The sequence below is a fragment of the Neomonachus schauinslandi genome, chromosome 1 (assembly GCF_002201575.2).
Source record: "Neomonachus schauinslandi chromosome 1, ASM220157v2, whole genome shotgun sequence".
NCBI classification, from domain to species: domain Eukaryota; kingdom Metazoa; phylum Chordata; class Mammalia; order Carnivora; family Phocidae; genus Neomonachus; species Neomonachus schauinslandi.
The window spans coordinates 80,374,410-80,380,928 of record NC_058403.1 but is presented as its reverse complement, the minus strand read 5'-3'; positions in this window follow the sequence as shown (position 1 = coordinate 80,380,928).

Here is a 6,519-nt window from a genome sequence, read left to right as displayed (position 1 = left end):
TCTTCTTCTTCTTTTCTTCTTCTTCTTCTTTTCTTCTTCTTCTTCTTCTCTTCTTCTTCTTCTTCTTTCTTCTTCTTCATTTTTTAAAGTAGGCTCCATGCCCAACATAGGTCTTGAACTCACGACCCAAGATCAAGGGTGGCATGCTCTACTGACTGAGCCAGCCAGGCACCCCCTCCAGTGATGTTCATTCCCAATTGGCCTCCAGCATCACATTGAGCTACACATGGACCCTTGTTATCATCTAGCCATCTCCAAGATTGGAAGTCTGAGGCCCCACGCTCCCACCACTTCCTCCTGTCTGCCCAGTTTTGAAATCTCTGGTCCCCAGACCCCTTTTTCTCCCCACCTGGGGGCCTTCTGGGGTACACTTCTCTCCCTACCCAACTTGGGCTATTCTCACTCCCAGACATTGCCACCGTGACCTCTGTGACCCATCCTTTTTTTGGTTTGCTAATTTTTAACAAAATTCTCTGATAGCAGCTGGTGCACTTTTCTATACTACTCGAGAGCCCCCAGTTGCACCTTCTTCCATTCTCACCTCCTACTTTACTAAAATAACACATCCTCTCAACAAACACCTGTTGAGATTTCCTCTTTGCCAGGCACTGAGCCTCAGGCAATGGAGATAAGTGAGCTGCCCTCAAGAAGCCTGCAGTCCAGTGGAAGAGAAAGACAAGTGACAGGGTGACATAGAAATATTCCAGGCGTCGCTGTTGGATTTTGAGTGATATCATGAGAACAGTGTCTTGGGAAGTGAGGTGAGACAGGTGTGGGATGCATGGGAGGACACAGAGATGGCAGCAGGAAGGCAGGGGAGGAGGCCACAGTGTAGGTGAAGGGTAATAAGGCCCTACGTGGAGATGGGGTGAGGAGGAGGTGCTGTAGAGGTGACAAGGAGGAGGCAGGTGTAAGGGATCTTGCAGAGGTAAGAAGCAACATGCTTAGTGACTGCCAGGATGTGGGAGGGGAGAGGCAGAAGTCTGAGCCTGGGTGATTCTAAACACTGGGCATTTAGGTGTACTTTGGCACCATTTATAATTCAGAAAGTACAGAAAGAAGACAGTGTGAAGGCGAACAATGGGTTTGGTTTGAAGCTTTCAAGGAGAGATGCCCAGTAAGCCACTGTATATGTGGATCTGGAGCTCAGGAATGAGGTCTGGGCATGGAGGCCAGGGATGAAGTTCAGAGAGTGGGTGAGATGGCCTACCAGAGCTATAGAGCGAAGAGACCAGGCCGAGGTGGGTGTGTGGGGAATGCCCCCTCACTGCTCCTATGGGCATCCTTCATGCCTCTCTGAGAGTTCTCATCACACTACATTGTAAATGTTCCTGTTGGCCTTCTCTGCCTTGCTGTGTGCTCCTTGAAGGACTACCACATCTTTATGATGCATGTTCCCCAGGAAGATGGGCCTGGGTCTGGCGCAAGATAGGGGCTCAGTAATGCCTGGGGTAATGAAAGGATAGTAATAGTTATGTGTTGAGGGCTTACTGTGTGGGGGGCACCATTCTGAGTGTTTTACATTTAGTAATTCATTTACTCCTTAGGACAGCTCTCCATTTCCAGGTCTCAGCTGAAATGTACTCTTATCATTTCCATTTTACAGACGGGAAAGCTTGGTTAAGAGAAGTTAAGTAACTTGCCCAAGGTCACAGAACCAGTAAGTGATAGAGCCAAGGTTTGAATCCAGGTAGTCTAGCTTCAGAGCTGATGCCTTCTACTCCCACACTATTCTGCTTCTCAAATAAAATCTTAAAATAAGAACGTCTACTATGATTACCATTATTGAATGTTTACTGTGTTGGGCACTGTGCTGAGAACTTTATTAGATTATTTAATTTAATTCCATTTAAATAAGCTAATAGATGAATGTATTGATGGGTGGAGTAAAATGTGTATGTACATATACGTATGTATATATAGGCAAGTGGATGAATGGATGGGTGAATGAATGGGTAGATGAGAAAGTAAATGGAAGGATAGATGGAAAGATGAACAGATAAGTGAATGTTTATACAAATGAAGAATAGTTGGGTGAATGAGTGATGGGTAGGTGAATGGATAGATGAATGGATATGTGGATGGATGGGTGGCTGGATGAAAGGATATGCAAGCAGGTGTATGGGTGCGAAAATGCATGGATGAATACACGGATAGATGGAAGAATAGGTGAATGGAGGAGTAGATAGAAGGATGAATAGAGAGATGGAAAGACTGATGGATACACAAGCATAGATGAGAAGATGGATAACTAGATGAATGGAGTGATAGATGGATGAGTAGATAAATGAAGGTGAATGGAAAGATGGATGAATGGTAGGATCAATGAATGGATAGACAATGGATATATGGGGGCGCCTGGGTGGCTCAGTCGGTTGAGCGACTGCCTTCGGCCCAGGTCATGATCCTGGAGTCCTGGGATCGAGTCCCGCGTCGGGCTCCCTGCTCGGCGGGGGGTCTGCTTCTCCCTCTGACCCTCTTCCCTCTCGTGCTCTCTGTCTCTCATTCTCTCTCTCTCAAATAAATAAATAAAATCTTAAAAAAAAAAGACAATGGATATATGGATGAAAGGATGAATGAATGGAAGACAACTCGATGATTAGATGGCTGAATGATTAGATGAATGGATGGTTGGATGGATGAGTGGATGTTTAGGTGGTCGAATGGATAGAGGAAAGAACTCCTCTATTTAGGGCTATAAAAGAGAATAAGAAATGCACAAATTATGGCCCCTACCTTTTCCCTTAGATACATCTATGCCTTCTCCTGACCATTTCTTCCACATTGGTATATAGAATCTGTCCTGCCCTACCCACCACTCCCCTAATCCCTAACCAGGCACCAAAGCCTGGTCCTCACCTATCTACCGTCACCCCCAAGTACAGAGACATTCTGGAATGGATTCTAGCCATCCTGTTTCTTTTCCTGCTCTTCTGTCTTGATGTCCAGGGAAACGACCAGCCAGAGAAAAGGCAAGTGGTGATTGTAGGGCTCCTCCCTCTATCCCCTGGTGTGTCTTTAATAGGCCTAACCCTGGAGCCCCAGGACCCAAGCAAGATGCCAGGGTTGGAAGGTTGTGATTAGAGTGGGAAATTAACAGGCATCGCAGAAAGTGTTAGGGGCACAGTGTCAGGGGGAGGTGTGTTCTGTGGGGCTGGCAGGCCAGCTATATCTATTCTCAGGCAGAGAAGGGGTTTTTGGAAGAAGGAGCATTCAGGCAGACTGGAGGGAATAAGACCTTGCTGAGTCTGAAGACAGTATCCACTTCTGAAGGCATCCAATTTTAAGTCCTCAGCTCTATTACGTGGGAACTGTGTGACCTTGGACAATTCACTTAGCCTTTCTGAGTCTCCTTATCTGCAAAATGAACTAATAACATCCACCTCCCATGACCACTGAGAAGATGAAACAAGATGATGCAAAGAGAGTGTGTGGCACATAGTAGGCCATTAATAAAATGCTTTCAAGAGGTAATAAAGTATGTAGATTTCATTTTGTTTTCTGGAAAGATAAACTCAGGAACCTCTGTTCTGTGTCTGTTTAGGAAGAAGTGTGCGTTTGGGGGGATGATTACATCATGGGTCTAGGGTCCCCATGGCTTCTGGGTACCAGCATAGCCTCATGGGAAACTCCTTGAGAAGCCGTGTCCTGTTTCCTGTCCCCACAAGCTTGGAAATTTCCAAGGCCTGAGGAGAAAGAAATAGTGTCAGGGTGCAGGTGGGAGTGGGAGCTCGTCTTGGAACCCCTGAAGAGGGTAGACCCTCCCCAGAGCTCCTGACCCTCCTTTTCTGGGCCAGGCGCCAGCAGGCAGGGCACCCAGCTCGGTGCTTAACAAAAAAGAGCTGCTTGTTGTGGAGGATGAGTCATGGAGACCCTAGAATGGCCCTGGGAGGAAAGAGGGGGAGAGGGTTCCTCCCCAACCCAGGAAAGGGCCTTCTCCCACAGCTAGATCTCGGTGTGGGGCATGGGGATTAAAGGAAGCCAGAAACTTGTATTTGTACCCTTCCCTTCCCACTGCTTTATTTCACTTCTCTTGTCTCATTTTAGCTCTACCGTGTTTATGTTTTCAGATGGAAGAACAGAGGCTGGGACTCTTGCCTTGGGTTTCAGAGATGTCTGTGATATTGAATAGCTGGACTTTTGACTCTGCCGGAGATACTTTTGCCTCCTAAACTGGGCTTGTACTAGGCTTCAGCAGAGGATATATGAAGGGAGGAGAAGGGAATGAGTAGGTCTTGTAGTCGACTTTTTTTTTTTTTTTTTTAAGATTTTATTTATTTATTTGACAGAGAGAGACACAGCGAGAGAGGGAACACAAGCAGGGGGAGTGGGAGAGGGAGAAGCAGGCTCCCCGCAGAGCAGGGAGCCCGATGCGGGACTCGATCCCAGGACCCTGGGATCATGACCTGAGCTGAAGGCAGTCGCTTAACCAACTGAGCCACCCAGGCGCCCTTGTATTCGACTTTTTATGTAGTTTCATCCCCATAGCAACCCTATGAGGTTGTAAGGAAGACAGCATTGCCCCATTTTACAGATAAGGAAACCGAGGCCCAGAGAAAGAGCATATCCAAGGTCACTTGCCTAGTAACAGAGCCTTTGTTGAGCCCAGGCTGCCTGAGACTTGATAAGAGTGGTCCGTACCTTAGAGAGGGGACCTTGATGACAGGAAACCCACAGGGTCCTAGAAGAGGAGGTGAGAGGCTGTAGGGGCACGGGGAGGAGCGGGGTGCTGTTCTGTTCGACTCGGCACCAGGGCTCCTGGCTCCACGTGCGGCTCTGTGCCAGGAGCCCCGTTCTGCGTGCATGAAATGAAGATGCTGAACAGGTGCCAACGGGACCATACCCAAGCCCAGCCCCCACCCGAGGGCTCAGGAAATGACACACCTGAACTGCAGAACAGATTGTTGGACCCATCTCCAGGATCACCTCCCGGGGGAGGGGTTTGCAGATGGTTGCTCAGCTGCCCCCGGGAAGGAGGAGGGGTGAGGGGTGCCCTCCAGGCTGACCCAGACGTGGCAGCGTGGGGTGGTGGACGTGGCAGCGCAGGGTGGTGGACGTGGCAGCCTGCGGGCCAGGGGGCTGCAGCTCACGTCCTGCTGAGTGATCTTAGACAATTTGCTAAATATCTCTGGGCCTCCTACCCCTCTTTGGTAAACAAAGGGAGACATTTTCTTCTGCCTACCTTCCTGGCAGAGGGCCTGGAGGAGGAGACCTCCTACCCCAAGGGGCTCTGACTCTGGGTCAGAACAGAGCCTCCAGAAGGAGGTCAGGGAATAGAATCTCCACCTGATCTCTCTGTTGGTAAGAAGTGAAAGAAGAATGGAACAGCACCCTGGGGGCTGCCTGTAATTTTTTTTTTTTTTCACAAGTCTGGCTGTGCGTAAGGGGCAGCTTCCTCTTGACACCCTTTCTCTGGTATCTGAAACAGAGCCTTTCCTGTTCTTGGGGGCTGGAGAATATGTTCAGGGGCAGGCAGGGAGGGTTAGTAGGATGGCATTCACTCTGTTTTGGCAACTAAACTCTATTGCAGGCAGGGCTGAGCTCTGGGCTCCGATCTAGAACATCATCTGCTCCTGGCACAGGTAGGGTGACTGAGGCCCCAGAGGAGACAGCCAGCAGAGCCTGAGCTCCCGCGTTCTCAGGCCTGAGACAGAGCTCGGAGCGGCCAGCCTGTGGGGCCTCCTGTTTGGGCTTGAAAGCTGTGGGGGGGCCCGGAGTGCCCACAGGGGAAGTGGGGATGGCCTGTGTCATTTCAGATGAGGGGCCTCCCTTCTCCTTCCACACCAACCTTGGCTGAGGCAGCAGCTCGGGCAGCAGGGAGGCTGGGGGATGGGAGGGCAGAGCTTTGTAAAGGAGGAGGAAGGAATTCTGGTTGGAAATCATTCAAATGAGGCTATGAAACCAGAACCCAGTCTCAGAACAAATTGGCCAGATTTGGCCTGGGGGAAGGGGGTAACAAGGGGAGTGGAGGATGTTGGGCCCAGGCTGAGGGGGAGGGGCTGGACAGGACTCCCGTTGTGTGTTCCCAAGAGACTAGGCTGTGATGGGTAGAGGGAGCAACCGACCCCCTGCCGTCCCCTGGGCGGCCTGCCGAGACATAGGAGGGAGAAGTCAGGTGCCCCCACTGCCCTTCTGGCCTGTCCTGGGGGGAAGCTGTCCAGTCCCTCAGAGACACTCTCTAGGGCTGCCCAGCTCTAACCCAGCGACGCCCCTCCCCTGTCCCTGTTCCTGCCCTACCTCTGAAGCAGAGAGGCCCCTGGGACTCCCCATCTTACCAAGTCCTCACTGAAAATTTTCTATTTCCCTTTTAAGTCCCCTGTGTTGTGCTAAGCCCAGGATGCAAGGATGCACTCAACAGAGGGCAAGGTGGGAAGGAGTCCATTGCTGAGCCTTTGAGGTGTGACTTACAAAATGGATTTTCATTCCTTGTCCTAACTAAGGAGGTGTCTGGGGGCGGGGGGTGCCCTGGGCAGCCTGGGGAATGCCTCTCCTTCCCAGGCAGAGCTAGGGATAGCCATG